General features: G+C 44.8%; 1 protein-coding gene across 2 annotated transcripts in view; it reads left to right on the top strand.

Annotated features, from left to right (window-relative positions):
• Nucleotides 1-22,426, top strand: part of SLIT3 (slit guidance ligand 3) — a 1,129,203-nt gene that overhangs the window by 271,763 nt on the left and 835,014 nt on the right. The gene's annotated exons all lie outside the window — the stretch shown is intronic.

The raw sequence follows: 22,426 nt of genomic DNA, 5'->3' as shown, positions 1-22,426 counted from the left end.
CCTTTGCATACCAAGCATTCCTTTTTGCTGGCTGCATCGGCACCTACCAATCTCCTGGGAAGAGACTTACTATGCAAAATGGGTTGCGTCATCTATTGTACTCCTGAAGGTGTATTCTTGGACATACCTGAGAATCACGCTCAGGAAGTACGAGACATGTTAGACTCCCCATCAAAATTAATGTCACACACCATTATGACAAATAGGAACCCATCCCAGGTAGAAGAGATGACATCTCAGATACCAGAGTCACTTTGGACAAAAGATGGACAAGACACTGGATTAATGGCAAACGTAGCTCCAGTAGTAGTGCAAGTAAAAGATGGTAGGATAGCTCCAAAAATCCCACAGTATCCTCTGAAGCCAGAGGTGGAGTTAGGAGTTTTTCCCGTAATAGAGCGCTTGCTACAACAGGGCATTCTAGTAAGAACGTCCAGCACAGCAAATAGTCCCATCTTCCCTGTTAAAAAGAGTGGGGGGAGGGGTTACAGGCTAGTGCAGGATCTAAGGGGGATTAACAAAATAGTCGAGAGTCAGTTCCCCGTAGTGCCTAATCCAGCTGTCATCCTAATGCAAATTCCTCCCACTGCCAAATTTTTCACTGTTATTGACCTCTGCTCCGCTTTCTTTTCGGTACCTCTGCACCCTGACAGTCAATATTTGTTTGCATTCACATACAGAGGAGTCCAATACACGTGGACTCGATTACCCCAAGGTTTCATAGATAGTCCAAGTATATTTTCTCAGGCTTTGCATGATTGTTTACAGTCTTTTCAACCAGAAAGTGGATCAGTGTTGATACAGTATGTGGATGATCTACTACTGTGTTCTGATTCATTGGAGGCATCCCTGAAAGATACGAAACAGCTCCTGTTTCATCTTTCAGACACAGGTCACAAGGTCTCCAAAGACAAGTTGCAATTATGCCAAGCTAAGGTAAAATATTTGGGACACTGTCTAACACAAGGACTGAGACACCTGACCGCTGATAGAATCCAAGCCATTAGAGACATGACACTACCACAAACCCAGCAACAGATCAGAACGTTTTTAGGAATGTGTGGATATTGCCGTAATTGGATCCCAGGGTTTTCCATATTGGCACTACCTCTGCAGGAAATGGTCTCCTCAAACAAACCTGATCGGATTTCGCATACAGACGAATCTGAAACGGCATTTGAGAGACTCAAACAGTGTCTAACGCAGGCACCTGCACTAGGTATGCCAGACTATGGGAAACCCTTTGAACTATACGGAACAGAAAGTGCTGGGTGCGCAGCAGGTGTACTAACACAAAAACACGGTGACGCCAGCAGGCCAGTTGCATACTACAGCGCTCAGCTAGATACGGTAGCGCGGTCCCTCCCCACATGCTTGCGTAGCGTTGCGGCGATAGCATTGCTAGTGACGAAAAGCGAAGATGTCGTGCTAGGCCACAACCTCACAATCCATACACCACATGCAGTATCTGCCTTATTAAATTCTGCCCAAACCAGACATGTCTCATCAGCAAGGTTTACGAGATGGGAATTGGCATTAATGGCCCCAGTAAACATCACCATAAGGAGATGCAGCGCATTAAACCCTGCAACATTTCTCCCAGGTGTGCCTGGACAGGCACAAAGGGTGGGAGGTGAGAGTGATGGGGAAGGAGGATTTTATACAAAGGAAGATGCACATGATTGTATGGAATATTTGACCCAAAATTTTACCGCAAGGCCTGACATCAGTGACAATCCACTAGAAGATGCAGAACTCACGTTCTACACGGACGGTAGTTGTCACAGACAGTCAGACTCGGGAGACTTGTGTACTGGATACGCAGTCGTAGATGACCAAGACACCATAGAAGCGGAACCGCTAGGCCCACCTCACTCAGCCCAGGTTGCTGAACTGGTCGCCCTAACCAGAGCATGTGAATTGGCTAAGGGTAAGTCTGCCAATATCTACACCGATTCTAGATACGCGTTCGGGGTAGTCCATGATTTCGGAGCCCTATGGCGGCTCAGAAATTTCATGACGGCAGCTGGCACACCGATAGCGCATGCAGCGTATATAAAAAGGCTTCTAACAGCGATACAGGAACCCGACAGAGTGGCTGTTATCAAATGTAAAGCACATACGTATAGCCAAGACCCAGTATCCCTTGGTAACAGCCGAGCAGACGAAGCTGCAAAGCTTGCAGCTGCTACCCCCATACGGACAGACACCACACAGTTGATGGTATTTAATACCATCAACACACAGAAGTTGTGTGAGATGCAGAGTTTGTGTTCCACTCAAGAGAGAGCAGTCTGGAAGGCAAAGGGATATGGCCAGGAGCCCTCAGGGCTCTGGACGGATGGACATGGTAAACCAGTGGCCCCCAGGGCATACCTTCCATGTCTGGCTGAAGCAGCTCACGGGCTGACTCATCTAGGCAAGGAGGGGATGTGCAAATTGGTAAGAGCATACTGGTGCGCCCCAGGATTCTCCTCTCATGCTGGTAAAAGAGCAATGTCATGCCTTACCTGTCTGAGAAAGAATATTGGAAAGGCAATACCTACAGAACCCTCCCATATCCCACCTGCCGGCGGCCCTTTCCAAGTAATACAAATTGACTTCATCCAATTGCCCCCATGTAGAAACTTAAAGTATGTACTTGTCTGTATAGATGTTTTCTCGAATTGGGTCGAAGCTTTTCCAGCAGCTACAAATACCGCCATGTTTACAGCTAAGAAAATTGTGCAGGAATTTGTATGTAGATATGGTATCCCTAGAATCATTGAAAGTGATAGGGGTACCCATTTTACAGGTGATGTCTTTCAAGGAATGTGTAAGTTGATGGGAATTGATAGCAAGCTGCACACTCCGTACCGTCCACAGGCGAGTGCGAAGGTCGAAAGAGTGAACAGCACTATTAAAAATAAATTGAGTAAAGTAATGGCAGAGACAGGATTGACGTGGCCAGAAGCTTTACCCATTGTTTTATATAGCATCAGAACCACTCCCAGGTCCCCTCTTAATCTGTCTCCTTTTGAAATTCTGTTTGGTCGACAACCGCATGTCATGATTAACCCTCAGGATGATTTGAAATGTAACAATGAAGTAACTGTAAAGTACTTGATTAACATGAGTAAGCAGTTGAGGAGTCAAAATGATAATCTGAAGTTGGTGATTCCTGATTTACCAGATAGTAATTGTCATGACATTGAACCTGGGGATTATGTAATGATACGAAATTTTCTACGCTCAGGTTGTCTTATTGATAGATGGGAAGGACCATACCAGGTCTTATTGACTAGCACCACAGCATTGAAGGTTGCTGAGAGAGAGACTTGGGTCCATTCATCCCACTGCAAGAAGGTTGCTGACCCAGAGAAGTCCCGTGATAAGGAACAGACGGTAGAGGTTGTATCACTGGAGTGTCTGTTCCAGGAGGACTGAGGCGGCACCTGAGCCTTGAAGATCGAAAGCAGTTGTCGACTCCCTTCTCCCTTTTATTGTTTTTCTCCACTTCCCATCCCTTCTCCCTTGATATTTCTTTTTCCCCTTTCTCATTCTTCTCCATTTCCTCCTCAAAGATGGACTTGCCCAAAGAGACTGTGATCCGGATTTTGATGTTAACCATGATGTTGACCAGAGCAGTCTGTTCCGGCGAGAGTACCATAGAGGTCGAGAGAGGTTCTGGAATGGGTTCCGATTATGATGATGGAGGCGTAGTTTTCCAAGATCAACCAATCCAACAAGCAAAGGCGAGTATCAGAAAACGATCCGATAGAAGAAATTGTGATGGATTGTTAGCTGAGGAAAATTGTATCTGTAGGCTCTGTGGTAATCTGGTTGAAGATGGATGCATAAAGCAATGCCAATCTAGTTTTAATATCCATATGGACCGGCATCCATTGAGTGACTATCACTCTCTAGTGGGTAACGTGTTGAACCAAACAGATTGTTGGGTATGCTCTCAAGTACCTCAGGGTCACAGCAAATCAGGGCTAGTACCATTTCCTTTAACGTTAGGGGAAGTACTTGAGCTAAGTGGTGGGAGACCGGTGGACCGGAGGTTTAACATCTCCAGCCCTCCTAGTTTGAAGCTCCACCAATACCATGTGGATAGGTCCCTCTTATGTTTTAACATCTCCAATCCTAGAAAACCGGGAAATTGGGAAGTGTCATGGAGCAACCTTACCATGACCTTTTCACACAGAGCAGATAGAATGCCTACAGATACAGAGCTTGTACGCCACATAGCCAGTAGAGGAAAATCTTTCCGGTATAGGTATACCTTAGGAAATAGAATTACTAAAGTTGGAGAGGTATCACCAGGATACTGTGCACATATCGTACAAACCGATACATGTATTAGACAGATGGAAGAATTAGGGTCAGGAGATTTCACCTGGAAGGTTTGTAACATGGTCATGTCCTTCTCCGTCCCTAATGTTCTCCCCGATGATGCATATTTCATATGCGGGAGAAAGGCGTACAAGTGGCTTGCCCCAAACTCTGAAGGATTGTGTTATATTGGAAAAGTATTGCCTGAAGTGATGACTGTAACACATGACAAAATGAAGGACATACACCGTGGTGCCCAAGCTCCTTATACTCACACTCACTACGAACACCGAGTTAAAAGACAACTGTCAGAAAGGTTAGAGCATCCGGCCTCTGATCTTATCCATGAATCCACCGGGATTCAGGTTCTGGTAGCGTTAGATTTCACTCGTACCGCTCGAGGAGTGATGAATTATAAATACATTTCCGCACTCGCCAATTTGTTAGACAATATCACTGAAATGTATGATGACACGTTTAGATACACTGGAAGAGAACTCCAAGCGTATAAAACAGAACTAGTTCAGCATAGGATGGTTCTTAATTACCTTACAGCAGTAACAGGCGGATATTGTGTTACATTGGCAACACAGTACGGTATAAAGTGTTGCACGTATATCACAAATAACACCGAGGATCCGGTAGAGGTCATAGACCAAAAGATGGACGATATTCTGCAATTAAAGTGGGAATTTCGTCGGAAACACAATCTCACCCTTGCTGCTGTAGGTAATGAGCTGACTGGTTGGGTGTCATGGTTGAACCCGCGAAATTGGTTCTCCGGTTTGGGAGAATGGGCTCAAGGAATCATAATGGATGTTGGAAAGTTTCTCCTGTGTATCTTAGGTGTCGTTATATCTATTGGATTGATATTTAGATGCGGGCAGGCTTTGATGAGGTGTAAACAAAGTACGAAAGTGATGAGCTTGAGGAGTGAGGAAACTGTAATTAACCTGGATTTGATTTATGACCCAATGCTAGAAACCATGACGTAATGATGTAATGAGTATACGGTCCGTCTTTCACCCATTTCTATGTTTTCCTCCGAGGTACAAAGACCCACGTAGACGAAGGACCTGATGAGCCAAGGGGCCGACAACGGAAAGATGGAAAGAAGAAGAGCAGACGACCTGATATACAAGATTTTATGGACAATGCCATGGGTACCCTAGTTTCCCTAGGAACTTTAAAATCACGCTAGCCCAACATTTTTTGTAAATCCATGGACGTTGTTTGCTTTACTCACGATTTATGAGCAAAAGCACAAAGAAGAAGACTGCAATCAAACGACACCAATCAAGACCTCAATCGACGAACGTACATTAACCTGACATAGAATATCATTGCATTTTTCGTAAGTGTTCTTTATCTTCATCTCTGCAACCCTCAGGTAATAACACACATAGTCGATAGGGAATACAGGCACAGATAGCAGCAACCACATACCCCCCCAATTCATGTATCATCAACTAAAATGTGCATCCCCATTGTGTTACAACCACAGCCGAAATGAGCTCGGTAGAGTTTGACAGCCCATCCACAGACCTGTACCACAGGATAAGAAGGAATTCAAATGTATACTTCGCAATACCTCGAAGCTTGATTTACCACACGTACGGCACGATGATACATGACCCCCCCAAACATGGACTCATACACACATGCTCCTGCTTTCTCACTAGGTCATACTCTCTTCACACCTACTCCATTCTTCCTCCTTTCCCCACCATGGAAATCAATTAACCCCTGACTTACATTTTTCTCCTTAAAAATTTTGTGGCAGTTATTATTGACTGCCAAAGGGTGGACTGTCGAAGTCAGAAAAATGTCTCAATGCACACTGCCATATTTGCACCGCACACTGGTCCGTGCTGCGCATGCGTACGCTCTCCCGTGGAAGCGCATACCCGCAATAGCGTGCACTCGCACGCGCAGTATGCGCATTTACGGTAGAGTTTATGTGATCGTAGCGTGCGACTCATTCGTTACAAAAGTTCACAATTAATGTCGTTTATAGATCATGTTCCCCTCAATAGTTTCTGTAAGTTTGGTTTAGATAGAATGTCCCTGAGCGGAGGAATCCCTCTTTGTATTGTACGAAGGGTCTAACAGGAGTCATACAGCAGTATTTGGTACCCATCGGAAGAGTATTTAATTAGCAATATTCCGGTGTTGGTTTGGAGCGTATTAATCGCTCGTGCGAATAGTTATGAACATAAGAAGTTTATGTCCATTTCTATTATTTACCCATACTCAGGTATGCGGCGGGAAACCCAGTTTCCCACCCACCTGAGCCGTTTAAACTCAGCACAGCCCACCTGTATGAATCAACCTATGACCTTTGGTTACGGTACAGGGCCGAATTCCTGTGTCCAATAAACTGAAGGATTGTAGGACCAGGAGATTGCATTGTGTGTGGGGCATAAATAGGCAGGCCGACCACATCCAGCTCTCACTCTCTCATCAACGGTTATCTGCTGATAATCGGGAGCTGGATATCGAGGCGCAGGCGATCATACCCTTTGTGCGTAAGTTCTCTCCGTAATCATTGTCTTTCTGTGAGCCAATTCCTCTCTCTCCCTCTGTGTCTATTTCTCTCTCTCTATTTTCTCTTTTCTCTCGTAACTCCCCTAGACTAAACTTTATTGTATAGTATTGTATTGTATTGTACTAGATCAGGATAGTATTGTAGTTTATCCCTTAGTTAGGTGTTTGGTTAGGAAGGCTTTGTTATATTGTAGTGTATCATATGTACTGTGTTACTCTTTTACAAGTATACTAGATATAATACAGATAATAGGCTTTGGAACCCTAAAACAGTATCTGTGTATTTACTATAGTGTTAAGTGTTCACTTGAGCGTCGGTGACGCTCAAACAGCTTTGTAGGTAGTCAGGTTACACAAAGTTGCATTTACACCCTGTATTCACATTAAGGTATATAGCGCATTACATTGTTAAAAGGTTTAAATATAAAGGTATTGTGCTGTGAGCGTCTGCACCGCTGGTGACCTCCTCGTGGTCTCGAGCGTACGCTACGTTACAGCGAATCTTTCCCCTAGACATAACCAATAACGTGTCCTGTGATCGCTGGGCCGTGAGCGAACGTGACGCTTGAGCGTCTCGCCTACGGCTGAGCGATCGTTACGCAAATAGCGTACCATTACGGTATTTCTTAAGTAAACAGCGTACAGTGTTCTTAGCTTCATAAGGGTTGTTTATACGACATAGGAATTTAGCATTGTCAAGTCCCCAGCATCCACTACGGACTACGAGAAATAGAATTATCGGTAAGTAAATTCTTATTTTTAGGTTTTTTATTTTCAGTGAGATCTGCTGGCAACAGACTCACTGCTACGAGGGACTGAGGGGAGAGAAGCGAACCTACCTACTTGCAGCTAGCTTGGGCTACTAGGCTACTGGACACCATTAGCTCCAGAGGGATCGAACACAGGCCCAGCCTCGGTCGTCCGGTCCCGGAGCCGCGCCGCCGTCCCCCTTGCAGAGCCAGAAGCAAGAAGACGTTCCTGGAAATCGGCGGCAGAAGACTCCGGTCTTCATCAAGGTAGCGCACAGCACTGCAGCTGTGCGCCATTGCTCCCCAGGCACACCACACACTCCGGTCACTGATGGGTGCAGGGCGCTGGGGGGGCGGGGCGCCCTGGGCTGCAATATGAGTACCTTGCTTGGCAAAATAACACACAATATAGTCATTAAGACTATATATGTGTAAAATCCCCTTCCAAAATATCCATAAAAAAGCGGGAGATCCGCCGAAAAAGGGGCGGGGCTATCTTCCTCAGCACACAGGCGCCATTTCCTCTCACAGCTCCGCTGGAAGGACGCTCCCCAGGCTCTCCCCTGCAGTTTCCAGACTCCATAGGGTAAAAAAGAGAGGGGGGGCACTAAATTTAGGCGCAAACACTATATATATAGCTGCTATAGGGTAAAATCACTTGTGTAGTGTGAATCCCTGCATTATATAGCGCTCTGGTGTGTGCTGGCATACTCTCTCTCTGTCTCCCCAAAGGACTTTGTGGGGTCCTGTCCTCGTTCAGAGCATTCCCTGTGTGTGTGCGGTGTGTCGGTACGGCTGTGTCGACATGTTTGATGAGGAGGCTTATGTGGAGGCGGAGCAGGTGCCGATAAATGTGATGTCACCCCCTGCGGGGTCGACACCTGAATGGATGGACATGTGGAAGGAATTACGCAACAGTGTCAACTCCTTACATAAAAGGTTTGACGACATAGCAGATGTGGGACAGCCGGCTTCTCAGCCCGTGCCTGCCCAGGCGTCTCAAAAGCCATCAGGGGCTCTAAAATGCCCACTACCTCAGATGGCAGACACAGATGTCGACACGGATACTGACTCCAGTGTCGACGACGATGAGACTAGTGTACATTCCAATAGAGCCACTCGCTATATGATTACGGCAATGAAAAATGTGTTGCACATTTCTGATATTACCCCAGGTACCACAAAAAAGGGTATTATGTTTGGGGAGAAAAAGCTACCAGTGGTTTTTCCCCCATCTGATGAATTAAACGAAGTGTGTGAAGAAGCGTGGGCTTCCCCCGATAAGAAACTGGTAATTTCTAAAAAGTTACTAATGGCGTACCCTTTCCCGCCAGAGGACAGGTCACGTTGGGAGACATCCCCTAGGGTGGATAAAGCGCTCACACGTCTGTCAAAAAAGGTGGCACTACCGTCTCCGGACACGGCCGCCCTAAAGGAGCCTGCGGATAGAAAGCAGGAGGCTATCCTGAAGTCTGTATATACACACTCAGGAATTATACTGAGACCGGCTATTGCTTCAGCATGGATGTGCAGTGCTGCAGCTGCGTGGTCAGATTCCCTGTCGGAAAACATTGATACCCTAGACAGGGACACTATATTGCTAACCGTAGAGCATATTAAAGACGCAGTCTTATACATGAGAGATGCACAGAGGGATATTTGCCGGCTGGCATCTAAAATAAACGCAATGTCCATTTCTGCCAGGAGAGGATTGTGGACTCGGCAGTGGACAGGAGATACAGATTCTAAAAGGCACATGGAAGTTTTGCCTTACAAGGGTGAGGAGTTGTTTGGGGATGGTCTCTCGGACCTCGTTTCCACAGCGACAGCTGGGAAGTCAGCCTTTTTACCCCATGTTCCCTCACAGCCAAAGAAAGCACCGTATTATCAGGTACAGTCCTTTCGGCCCCAGAAAGGCAAGCGGGTTAGAGGCGCATCCTTTCTGCCCAGAGGCAGAGGTAGAGGGAAAAAGCTGCAGCATACAGCCTGTTCCCAGGAACAAAAGTCCTCCCCCGCTTCCTCTAAGTCCACCGCATGACGCTGGGGCTCCACAGGCGGAGCCAGGTACGGTGGGGGCCCGTCTCAAGAACTTCAGCGACCAGTGGGCTCGCTCACGGGTGGATCCCTGGATTCTACAAGTAGTATCTCAGGGGTACAAGCTGGAATTCGAGACGTCTCCCCCTCGCCGTTTCCTTAAATCTGCCTTGCCGACAGCTCCCCCGGACAGGGAGGCAGTGCTGGAGGCAATTCACAAGCTGTATTCGCAGCAGGTGATAGTCAAGGTACCCTTCCTTCAACAAGGACGGGGTTACTATTCCACAATGTTTGTGGTACCGAAACCGGACGGTTTGGTGAGACCCATTTTAAATTTAAAATCCTTGAACACTTATATAAGAAGGTTCAAGTTCAAGATGGAATCGCTCAGGGCGGTGATTGCAAGCCTGGACGAGGTGGATTACATGGTATCACTGGACATCAAGGATGCTTACCTGCTTGTCCCCATTTACCCTCCTCACCAGGAGTACCTCAGATTTGTGGTACAGGACTGTCATTACCAATTCCAGACGTTGCCGTTTGGTCTGTCCACGGCACCGAGGGTATTTACCAAGGTAATGGCAGAGATGATGATACTCCTTCGAAAAAAGGGAGTTATAATTATCCCGTACTTGGACGATCTCCTTATAAAGGCGAGGTCCAGGGAACAGTTGTTGATCGGAGTAGCACTAGCTCGGGAAGTGCTACAACAGCACGGCTGGATCCAGAATATTCCAAAGTCACAGCTGGTTCCTACAACGCGTCTACTGTTCCTGGGGATGGTTCTGGACACAGAAAAGAAAAAAGTGTTCCTCCCAGAGGAGAAGGCCAAGGAGTTGTCATCTCTAGTCAGAGACCTCCTAAAACCAAAACAGGTGTCGGTGCACCACTGCACGCGAGTCCTGGGAAAGATGGTGGCTTCTTACGAAGCAATTCCATTCGGAAGGTTCCATGCAAGGATCTTTCAGTGGATCTGTTGGACAAGTGGTACGGATCGCATCTTCAGATGCATCTGCTGATAACCCTGTCTCCAAGGGCCAGGGTGTCGCTGCTGTGGTGGCTGCCAAGTGCTCATCTTCTACAGGGCCGCAGATTCGGCATACAGGACTGGATCCTGGTGACCACGGATGCCAGCCTTCGAGGTTGGGGGGGCAGTCACACAGGGAAGAAACTTCCAGGGACAATGGTCGAGTCAGGAGACTTCCCTACACATAAATATTCTGGAACTAAGGGCCATTTACAATGCCCTAAGTCAGGCAAGACCCCTGCTTCAACACCAGCCGGTGCTGATCCAGTCAGACAACATCACGGCGGTCGCCCATGTAAACCGACAGGGCGGCACAAGAAGCAGGATGGCGATGGCAGAAGCCACAAGGATTCTCCGATGGGCGGAAAATCATGTGTTAGCACTGTCAGCAGTGTTCATTCCCGGAGTGGACAACTGGGAAGCAGACTTTCTCAGCAGACACGACCTCCACCCGGGAGAGTGGGGACTTCATCCAGAAGTCTTCCAAATGATTGTACACCGGTGGGAAAGGCCACAGGTGGACATGATGGCGTCCCGCCTCAACAAAAAGCTAACAAGATATTGCACCAGGTCAAGGGACCCTCAGGCGATAGCTGTGGACGCTTTAGTGAGACCGTGGGTGTACCAGTCGGTTTATGTGTTCCCTCCTCTTCCTCTCATACCCAAGGTACTGAGGATAATAAGAAGGAGAAGAGTAAGAACTATAATCATTGTTCCGGATTGGCCAAGAAGAGCTTGGTACCCAGAACTTCAAGAAATGATATCAGAGGAACCATGGCCTCTGCCGCTCAGACAGGACCTGCTGCAGCAGGGACCCTGTCTGTTCCAAGACTTACCGCGACTGCGTTTGACGGCATGGCGGTTGAACGCCGGATCCTGAAGGAAAAGGGCATTCCGGAGGAAGTCATCCCTACGCTGATTAAAGCTAGGAAGGAGGTGACCGCAAACCATTATCACCGCATATGGCGAAAATATGTTGCGTGGTGTGAGGCCAGAAGGGCCCCAACGGAGGAATTTCAGCTGGGTCGATTTCTGCACTTCCTACAGTCAGGGGTGACTATGGGCCTCAAATTAGGTTCCATTAAGGTCCAGATTTTGAAGTTCAGACGTTTGTTAAAGGAGTGCTGCATATTCAGCCCCCTTTTGTGCCCCCAGTGGCACCTTGGGATCTCAACGTGGTGTTGGATTTCCTTAAGTCACATTGGTTTGAGCCACTTAAAACCGTGGAACTAAAATATCTCACGTGGAAAGTGGTCATGCTGTTGGCCTTGGCTTCGGCCAGGCGTGTGTCAGAATTGGCGGCTTTGTCATGTAAAAGCCCTTATCTGATTTTCCATATGGATAGGGCGGAATTGAGGACTCGTCCCCAATTTCTTCCTAAGGTGGTATCAGCTTTTCATTTGAACCAACCTATTGTGGTGCCTGCGGCTACTAAGGACTTGGAGGATTCCAAGTTGCTGGACGTAGTCAGGGCCCTGAAAATCTATGTTTCCAGGACGGCTGGAGTCAGGAAAACTGACTCGCTATTTATCCTGTATGCGCCCAACAAGCTGGGTGCTCCTGCTTCAAAGCAGTCTATTGCTCGCTGGATCTGTAGTACGATTCAACTTGCACATTCTGCGGCTGGACTGCCGCATCCTAAATCTGTAAAAGCCCATTCCACGAGGAAAGTGGGCTCTTCTTGGGCGGCTGCCCGAGGGCTCTCGGCTTTACAACTTTGCCGAGCTGCTACTTGGTCGGGTTCAAACACATTTGCTAAATTCTACAAGTTTGATACCCTGGCTGAGGAGGACCTTGAGTTTGCTCATTCGGTGCTGCAGAGTCATCCGCACTCTCCCGCCCGTTTGGGAGCTTTGGTATAATCCCCATGGTCCTTACGGAGTCCCCAGCATCCACTAGGACGTCAGAGAAAATAAGAATTTACTCACCGGTAATTCTATTTCTCGTAGTCCGTAGTGGATGCTGGGCGCCCATCCCAAGTGCGGATTGTCTGCAAAACTTGTATATAGTTATTGCTTAACTAAAAGGGTTATTGTTATGAGCCATCTGTTTGTGAGGCTCAGTTGTTATTCATACTGTTAACTGGATATAGTATCACGAGTTGTACGGTGTGATTGGTGTGGCTGGTATGAGTCTTACCCGGGATTTCAAATCCTTCCTTATTGTGTCAGCTCTTCCGGGCACAGTTTCCTAACTGAGGTCTGGAGGAGGGGCATAGAGGGAGGAGCCAGTGCACACCAGGTAGTCCTATTTCTTTCTTAGTTGTGCCCAGTCTCCTGCGGAGCCCGCTATTCCCCATGGTCCTTACGGAGTCCCCAGCATCCACTACGGACTACGAGAAATAGAATTACCGGTGAGTAAATTCTTATTTTTGTCTCCTTATGTACAGACAATGCCACTTTAGCTCAGCTATGATTACAATGTATAATTACAATGTCTTTTGTATCTTCTGATTTCATAGCTTCCTGCAGTCGAAGCAGAACTGTAGATAGTAAATATACCAGGCCTTTTGCTTTGGAGTACTACATGCTTCCTATTAATGAGAAGCCTCCATTCCTCCTTCTCTCTCTGTACATTAAAGTAGATGGAGGCGCCTCTCCTGTAATCAAATATTAGAGCACACACTCATACATATTTGTGTGCATGAGCACAATGATTTCAGGATGTTTTAGTCTAAGTGGACTGTTGGCCATCCACTCCACGCTGTGAAGGAATGATGAGAACCAGATATGTTGTGAAAAGAATTCCTTAAAGCACAGAAGACAAGTCAATGGAAACCATATGCAACCATGTATGTTTATGTGCATGTTTCTTGTGGTTTCACATGTATCTCTATATAGTTTTTACAACATTGTTATTTCCCGTCCCTGAAAGAGACATTGCGAGAATGAAAGGGCTAAATGCATTTTATGTGCAGTTGGGACCCTTTCGTTTCTCACTGACTAGTTTGCAGCTAGTTTTCAATTTTTGTCTTGGATGTTTATAGAATGTGTAAACTATAGCTTAGTGAACAAACTAAAACCTCAATGTAACTTTGCAATTAAAGGTGCACCAGTGGATTAGTCACTGTGGTTTGCACAGTATTTATAAGGTAGTCTATGCCACAGGAAGAAGTCAGTGGCTGCTTTGAACTCTTGGCTGATGCCCATATGGCCGCTAGGAGATCGGAAGGGCCCCCGATGTTAGAGAGAGTCGAGACCTTTAAAAGTAACCATCTCATTTTACCGTAAAGATCACTGTTACCTAAGAGTAAAATTCCAAGCATATATATAAATGTTTTTGTTTTTGTTAATACAGTTGATTAAACCAATTAAGTACAACTGCTAGAACCAGTTTTTTGTCAAGTCGGGGACCACCACTGTTCCTAAAATACTCAGCTTTGCAAGAACTTTAAATGAATGTAGCCCTCGGTGCAAATCTATAGATAACGAGAACTGGGCAATTGGCACTAGTACACAACCATTCATAGGCTTTAAGCATTAGGTATTTGTTATAGCTATAAATTTCCCACAAACACTGTGCTTTGGATAGGTAATTTAATCACTGTAGACCAGGGATAGGCAATAAGTGACCCTCCACTGTTGTAGAATTAGAATTACACATCTTAGCATGCCTTGCCACAGTTTTGCTATTTCGCCATGCTAAAACTGTTGCAGGGCATGCTGGAAAGTGTAGTTCAACAGCAACTGGAGATCCACTTATTGTTCGCCCCTGATTTAGACCATTCTTGCCAAAACTTTCTACAGTTATGTGTCCGAAAGGACCAACTATCCACATCAATGTCTGATTTCAATCAGTCAGATTATTGTGGACCACCTGAAACACTAGCCAGCCAGTGACTGTAACTTACCCATGGCTACAGTCATCAGACAACCACTGCAACTTGATCGCCAGTTGCCCAACATGATTGGTTTATTATTCAGTTTCCAAAAGAGCCATAAGAGTGGCAGCATTATTTTTATCCTGTATTTCCATGTTATTCTATGTAACATTTTATTTGTGATGTGTTTTACTTTAAGTTACATTTCAGATGTTGTAATTTATATTAGTTAAATATGGAGCAATAAGTAATGAAAACAAAGTGTTTGTTAAAGAAAGACCAGACTTGTATTTTATTTTTATTATTTTTTTGTCCTGCAAGTAAAAGTCTTGCATGTAAAAGTTATGCACTGAAAAAAATAAAAAAAATAACTTGTATATTGGAGTGCTCCAGAACCTGCTGTAGTCTCAGCATAAACAGAAAACTGGGCTAGCCCCATATAAACTTTGATTTTTCTTAGCCTGTAAAAACCACCCTTTGCTTTTATTTAGGTTCCAAATGCAGTAAAACAGTTATATTTAATTTCTACCAAGCTACATGTAGGTGGAGTCTAAATTCTAGGAAAATAATCATTTCCAGCAAGAGATTTCCATTGGCAAGTACCAAGACTATCCTTACTGTGGCCCCCATGATGCCGCCATATGCTGTAAGGCGTTATTTACTGACTTCCTAGTATCCAGCTTATAATAAATCAGAATGTCAAATTAAAAGGCAGAGTCTACTCTGTATAAATGACTCTTAAGGTGTGTACACATGGTGAGATTCGGGCTAAACCCAGATTCTCACTATGCGACAGGGACTAGGTAGTATCGGAAGCATATAATGACTGTGCATGCGATACTGACTATGTGCGATTTTGGCTAAGTGTACATTTTGACTATCTTTTCTATAAGACTTGCCTCCACAGTCTATCTGGGCTTGCGATACCGAACTCGCTAGACCGCGCATCGGTATCGCATCGTGACTTTCACCTTGCGATCTGCACTAAGTTTCCTTACGATTTTGACTAATTAGTCAAAATCGTAAGAAAAAAATCTTACCGTGTGTACATGCCTTTAAATGCTTCTGCATACTAGAACAGTAACTGCAGTACTAGAGTTTGTATTGCACAATGGGGAGATTTATTAAAGCTTGGAGAGAGGTAAAGTAGAGAGAGACACATTACCAACCAATTAGCTCTTGTCATTTTTTTCAAACATAGCCTGTAAATTGAGCTGATTGGTACTTTATCTTTATTCACTATATCTCTCTCCACGCTTTGATAAATCTCCCCCAGTTCTGAGCAGGTCTCTCTTAAACAGTCATTACAATGAGCATACCTCCCAACTTTCCCGATTTTCATGGGACACTCAAACGTTCTTTGGGCACTGCCCCGCTGTCCCACCCACGTGATGCAGTGTCCCGTGGAGGGGGGGAGTTGGGAGGACCCCTGTCAGCGTCTATTAGGGGGAGAGGGGGCACAGTCAGCAGCTCCCAGAGAGCTGGCATTCTCCCACAGTGATGAAAATGGTAGGCATGGCTCGCGGTTGCATCATTCATGCAAAGCCATGCCCCTTTTGCCATGGCCATGTTCCTATTTGGGGTGTGCGTGGCTTCAACGCTCGTGGAAGTCCTGACTTCACCATCCAGAATGTTGGGAAGTATGCAGTGAGTTATGTCCTGTTAGTACTGTTTCGTACTAGGCTAGAATCGTGTAGGATCTGCTTTGTGTATCTGCTTAGGAGTTATTATTTTGGTGCTGTATATGTAATTTTAAGGGGTGTAAACACAAGCAGTAGCATAATGCATATCATTATCATGAAGTCAGTATCATGTGTAGTATTAAAACAAACATTCACTATTATTACTGTAGATCAATTTGTATTTAGCTAAATTACTTGGTAGCTACTTGATTCTAACAAAAAATAATTTGACCAGTTTTTCTTTTAACCTATATATCACTGCATACGTCCAGCATGACAAAGTGTCACTAATTTCTGGTTGCACTGTGCTTCCTGTGGGATTACTGATTTTGACTTTAGCTTTGGACTGACTGTTCTTGCGCACTGACTTCCATGTTCTTAGTTGTCATCCCGGCATTTTGAGTGCTCAGGATTCTGGCGTCGGCAAGGTGACTGCCGGTCACATGACCGTATCCCAATTAGCATTGTTTCATGCTGTGGTCATTAGCCTGTTTCTGATACTGCTTCTGGATTTTTATGTGATATTGTGACTTCTCCTAGTCCTTCTACCATTTGTTTGTCCCTCTCTTGGGAACATCAGGGACAGCTAGCTAAAGTCCTTTTTGGTATGCTTTGATTGAAAATCGCTGTCCAAAGAACTTTGCTAAAAAAAAGTTTCTGTTTCTATTGATTTTGCTTTAAACTACATATTAAAGCTTCAGCGATGAGGTCACAGTAAAGGTTTCCTTCTGACAACTGTAATGTGAAGCGCTATCCTGGCAGCTAAATCTTTCTGCCAGTCTTAACAATATTTGGGTTCTACTTTGTACATCTGACCAATTTATGTTCTACCATAGATTTTTGTCTTAACTTCCACAGTTCCCCTCTACTTCCATTCCTAAAAGATGGCTTTAGCAGTGGAAACTCCCAGCTGGAACTGTTCAGTCATTATGTAGCCTTCCTCTACTTTGTAATACCCCTTTCACACATATTGGGGGAGATTCAAATGTTTGAAAAGTTGGTTGGGAGTCTGTTTTTTCCTGTCTATTAGATAGGAAAAAACAGACTCCCAACTGACTTTTCAAACATTTGAATCTCCCCCAATGAGTTATAAGTCAGCCACTTAGAGGAGTCCATGGTGGTTGAAAGTTAAGAACTTAGGGCAGAGTATTTAATACGGGAATTTCTCTTCACCAGGCATGGGTTGTCATTTATAAAACAGACTTTCTAGTCAGATGTAATAGCGTCTGAGATTGCTGGAGGTGCGGGATGCCGGACAATCTCGGATGCTTTTTTGTTGTTGTTGTTTTTTGGTTTTTTTTGTTTTTTTTAAGTGGCAACCATTTACAAGGCATGGTTTTGCCTTGTAAATGATTACTGCTTTAAAAAAAGCAACCATACAATGCCAGATGCGGCCGACCAATAATTGTGACAATCAGACTTATTGGAAGACTTTTCATGTCTTACCGGTCGTGGTTATACACTATGCAATTATCGGGACAATCTACCGAAAGTCTGTGTGTCTGCCGCTGTAATTGTAGAATGTATGCCTGGCTTTATGCGACAGTAAAGTTTTGGAGAGTTTAAAAATAACAACTCGCAACTGGAAGAGTGGCCACATTTGCCCATGTTACTTGTAGAGTTCCCTTTTGCATTATGTTAATTTAAGTTGGTAAATGGTAACTGTACATTGTGCGGGAGGATAGATACTTTGATAGATCGACAATGTATTGGTCGATAGTCAGTAGGGTGCCATGCATTAGGCCGACAGGTACAATAGTTTGACAGGTTCAAAAGGTCGACGTGACAATGGTCAACAGATTTTGTTGGTTTTCCACATGTTTTCTCCATATTTGCTTGGTTTACTATCCATGTGGACTATCTATTGGGAATAGTAACCTATGTTGAGTGAAGCGAGCCGTTATGCCCGAAGCGTAGCGAGCCATCAAGACTAGACGTTTGTACTGATGGTAGTCATGTAACATGAAATATGCAAGATTCAGCCCAAAAAAACATGCACCAACCATTTTTGTGTGGACCATTGTCATGTCGGCCTTTTGTACCAGACAACCTTACACTGTCGACCTTTCATCTGTCTACCTTTTGTACCTGCCAACCTTATGCATGTCGACCTACTGACTGTCAGCAATAATATTTTTGATCTATTATACCACAACTGAGGGAAAGATAGCGTGGCTGATGTTAGATGAGTGCCTAAGATGAGTCCGGATTTCAATGTATAATATAATAATAATATTAATAATAATTTTATTTATATAGCGCTCTTTCTCCAATAGGACTAAAGGCGCTTAACAGATACATAGCATAATACAGTACAGAAAATAATGAAGTACAGAACAGCTTTTCATAAAATACAGAAGCATGAAGATACTAAAGGGACATTATGGAAATGCTTGAGTAAACAGGAAAGTCTTGAGTCTACTTTTGAAGGAGTCTATAGTTGGGGCCTCTCACACAGTGCAGGGAAGTGAGTTCCATAGAGTCTGAGCCACATGACTAAAAGCTCGACCCCCAGATGAATTACAGGAGATTCTAGGTACTGCTAAAAGTCCATCTACAGATCGCAGTAATCGAGTGGGGCAGTATGGGGTCAGTAGCTGCTTCAGGTACCTTGGGCCTTGGTCATGTAATGCTTTGAAACTCAGTAAGCCAATCTTGAAGATGATTCGCCATCTTACAGGCAGCCAGTGAAGGGAGTAGAGGATGGGTGTTATGTTGCTAGAATGGGGCTGGTTGATTAATAGCCTGGCAGCTGTGTTTTGCACCAGCTGTAAGTGCAATTCTTTTGCTGGGAGACCAAGGTAGAGGGCATTACAGTAGTCTTAATTGAGATGATACAAATGCATGTACAATTTTTGGCAGATCATCTGAGGGAATTAAGTGCTTGATTCTGGCTATGTTCCTCAGGTGAAAGAATGAGGATTTGATTGTGGCTGATATCTGATGTTTAAGTGTCAAGCCACCATCCAGGACAATGCCAAGATTCTGCACACAATCAGTGGTTTGTAATGCTGAACCCCAAGTGTAAGTCCAGTTGGTTGGCTATGCTACAGTCTTGTCCTTATGATAGGACCACTACATCAAAGGACCTGTGTTTTATCCGGGTTTAGTCAAAGCAAACTGGCACTCATCCACTCCTGGAGCTCAGCTAGGCGGCCATTTAGTGTTGCTATTGGGTTATCAGTGTTCGGAGCAAAGGACAAGTACAGTTGTGTATCATATGCTTAGTAGATGATTATTTCACCCAGCGGGAGCATGTATACTGCAAACTGCATGGGAGATAGTATAGAACCTTGTGGGATACCACATGGCAATGGCACTGATGGTTATGAGTGTACTCCAGATGATATTCTCTGTGAACTGCCTCTGAGAAATGATTTGAACCAGCTTAGGACTGTGCCATCCAGTCCACAATTTATCAGTCGCTCAATCAGGAGCCCATGGTCCACGGTATCAAATGCTGCAGAGAGATCCAGAAGGATTAATATTGAACAGTCACCTCTGTCTCTTGCCATCAGAAGATCATTTAACACACACACACCAGGGCTGTTTCAGTGCTATGACTTCTCCTGAATCCTGATTGGAATGGATCATAAATATCACGGGTTGTCAGGTGGGTTTCCAGGTGATTTGCAATCGCTTTCTCAATAACCTTTCCTAGAAAAGGAAGGTTTGATACCGGTCTGTAGTTGGTCATGCAGTCGGGATCTAAATTAGGTTTTTTAAGAAGAGGTCTAACAATTGCTTCCTTTAGGGGTCCAGGAAAAATGCCTGTTTGCAAAGAGCATTGAACAGGACCAGGACAGGACCAATTATATCCATGCAACCTATTAGAAGCTTGGTTGAGGCCGGGTCCAGATCACAGGTGGTGGGACGCAAAATCCGAGCAATTTCAGCAGTGTCCTTTACATCCATTGGGTCAAAGCTGGTCCATGAAGGCAGGTGGCTTATATTGGCAGGCTTTGTAGTTTGCCACTCCTTTGATGGCACTGTGGAGATTCTAGCCCGGATGGTGGATATTTTTTCTGCAAAAACGTTCGCAAACTCATTGCATCTTGCCTGGGAGAGGGTTTAATTAGTCTGCAGGCATGCTGGCTTGCAAAGCATCTCCACTGTGCAGAAAAGTTAAGCTGGCCTATTGTTTGCTGCCGTAATCTCTATGACAGGAACTGTGATTTCTTACCAGTGATTGTCGATTTATATTCTTTGTTATGCTTTATTAGTTTTATTTTGTCATCCACTAGATTAGTCTTCCTCCATCGTCTTTCCAGTTTATGCCCCCTTTTCTTGAGCTCACTAACACTGTTGTCGAACCAGGGAGCTCGACGTTGTGGTTTACGAGGTCTTATACGCACAGGGGCGATAATATCAATTGCAGCCATAACATCCCAATTATAATAACGGACTAAGAAACAGGGATCTTCACAGGCACCCAATATAGCAGAGAGATCCAGAGTTGCTGCAAGAGCCTAGGGAGTCATACCCCTCCTTGGACGATACCTGGTCAACTCCACTGGCAGAGATCTTATTTGAGGGGTTGCAACTGTGAACCAAAGGGAGTTGTGGTCTGACCAGATGACTGGGTTTATTTTAAGGTCAGTGACTTCTAATCCAATCTGAAAGACAAGATTAAGAGTGTGACCATTTTTATGTGTGGCAGAAGTAATGACCTGTGTGAAGCCCAGACTATTCATTGTGCCCAGGAGGTCTTGGCCAAGGCGTGAGTGCTCATCATCCAGCCATGCATGGAAATCCCTGAGGATGAGCCATCTTTGATGTTCCTGAACAAGGCCAGCAACAGTGTCTGCAATTTCTTGTAGAAATATCTTTCCATCTCCAGGGGGCAGGTAAATGAGAAGTACTTTGAAACCTAATCCTGTTTAACTCCGGGCAGCAATACACTCGAATGAGCGAGTAATTTCAATAGGGTGGACCCTAAGTTTAAGTTCTTTTTTGAAGCAGATAGCCACCCTGCCACCCCTGCGGTCCAGTCTTGGGTTGTGGATGACAGAGTAGTTTGTTGGGACCGCAGCCTCCAATATAGGTGCTACATTTTCATATAGCCAGGTCTCTGTAATACAGGCTAGATCTGCAGATTCAATAAGGTCAGCAATTGTTGCAGTCTTGTTTCTTATAGATCTGGCATTACAAAGGACTGACCTGATTGGGCATACCAGAGGGCCTTCAGTTTTTTTATATTAAGTGCAGGAGCTCTGGGGTATGGGGTTCACAAAGCGAGAGTTGACAGTTCTGTTCTTCCAAGCACAGGGCTGTCTTTTGGGTATCACTTCTATTTGATTGTTCTTTGAATCTGGGGGTGAGCAGGTGGGCAAAGGACTTAGGTGGTTACCGGGGAAAATACATTTCCGGACTGCTCGCTTTCCACGAATACACCTGTGTTTTTTTTATTAAAATGCCAATGGATTGTAGAATAGAAGCCGGTGAAGGTGTAATAGGAACTGCAGTACGTGGTGGGCGGAGTGAAAGAATGAAGCTGGAGGAATACGTATACATTGGGTCATCAATGACGATTGCTATAAGTATGAGCTGCATATGAAAATGATAGAGGGAGAGAATGCAGTGGGTTTTTTTTTGTGTGTGTGTGTGTCGCGCCCCCCCCCCCCCCCCCCAATTCGGTATGTGATCCAAAAATTATAATGGGTTTATGAACAGAGTTATTGCTATAACCTATTGCTGCACTTTAATCCAATGGGTATATTTGAAGCAAGTGATAAATAAAATAACTTTGCTTTTTCTGTTGCTGATTTAGTCAATTATTCCAGGACAGAGCAGGCTTGTGGAAAGGTGTTAGAATCCAATTCCTATTGTGTAGTTGTGAAAAGTCTCAGTGTGAGCGGCCTTTGAAGTAGATTTCTTGTGGGGGTAGTGATAACGTGTCCTGGGGAATGGATCCTGCAAGTTGAAATGAACAGTGACCATACCTCCCAACTTTGAATGAAGTTGAAGAGGGACTCCTTTTGCACATATTAGTTGATTAATGCGAGAAGTCAGTTATTTGTTGCTCAGAGAACAGAGGTGGATGATGTCTAAGTGAGGGGCTGGATGGAGCCAAAGATAGGTTGTAGTCCACAGTACCTTATCTGGGATGTCCAATGCAGAGTACATTAGATGCCAAACTGAAGGACTTCTCAGTGAAGGGATACAGAGGATTCAATCCAGTGTGTATCTCAGCACAGGAATGCAATCTATTGGTTTTAATGAGATGTCTGCATAGAGTAGTACAAGTTAA

The sequence above is a fragment of the Pseudophryne corroboree genome, chromosome 6, assembly GCF_028390025.1.
Source record: "Pseudophryne corroboree isolate aPseCor3 chromosome 6, aPseCor3.hap2, whole genome shotgun sequence".
Classification (NCBI taxonomy): domain Eukaryota; kingdom Metazoa; phylum Chordata; class Amphibia; order Anura; family Myobatrachidae; genus Pseudophryne; species Pseudophryne corroboree.
Note: the sequence above shows the minus strand (reverse complement) of the source record. Positions and strands in the feature narration are given on the sequence as shown.